The sequence below is a fragment of the Sinocyclocheilus grahami genome, unplaced genomic scaffold, assembly GCF_001515645.1.
Source record: "Sinocyclocheilus grahami isolate Dianchi unplaced genomic scaffold, SAMN03320097.WGS_v1.1 scaffold24512.1, whole genome shotgun sequence".
Classification (NCBI taxonomy): Eukaryota; Metazoa; Chordata; class Actinopteri; order Cypriniformes; family Cyprinidae; genus Sinocyclocheilus; species Sinocyclocheilus grahami.
The window spans coordinates 2,080-2,784 of record NW_015519513.1 but is presented as its reverse complement, the minus strand read 5'-3'; positions in this window follow the sequence as shown (position 1 = coordinate 2,784).

The following is a 705-nucleotide window of genomic DNA, read 5'->3' as shown; positions in this document are numbered from 1 at the left end:
ATCGTATCGAAAACAAAATAAGTGGTATCGCCCATCCCTAGTAGATATAATTGGCTATTTTGCCACATGTAGAGTGATGTTTCCCTCTACTGGACACAAGCAGTAAACATGATGCTATAATACCGTGTGCTGTATGCATGTTTTACCTCAGGTCCCTATTTTTAACTCTACTGGGTTTACAGGCAGAACGTATGAGTTCAAAGGCACAAGAATGAAGAACGCTCTGGCGCGGGAGATGGAGACCACGCCCCTGCGAACGACTGAAGCGCAACGTCATCAGACTGACAGACCCCACCCCCCTCGCAAGCTGGTTGGCTGACTCGCTGGCCGGCAAATAAGGAAACGACGGATGCGATGGCAACAGGCTCTAGCAACAGCATGTGTGCTTTGTTTCCATGGCAGCATGGCCCTTAGCTACAGCTCTCTGGTTGGTCCGAGGTGCGCGGATTCTATCAGCCGCTGTTGTTATGCTACCCCATCTTTGAGGGTTGGGGGTGCGCGCCTTCAGGGTCTCTACGAGTCTTTTCCCGCCACCTGGTGGAAAGTGTTGCTAGGCACATTAGACAGGAACTGTAAACAAAAAAATGGCTTGAGGCGACATGCCCCTCCTTCTCCCGCCATCCACTTATTATTGAAGCAGTTTTTCAGAGGGTTGGGCAGAGATGTTTTGATGCAAACGATGAAGTATCAAAAACAAACAAGAGG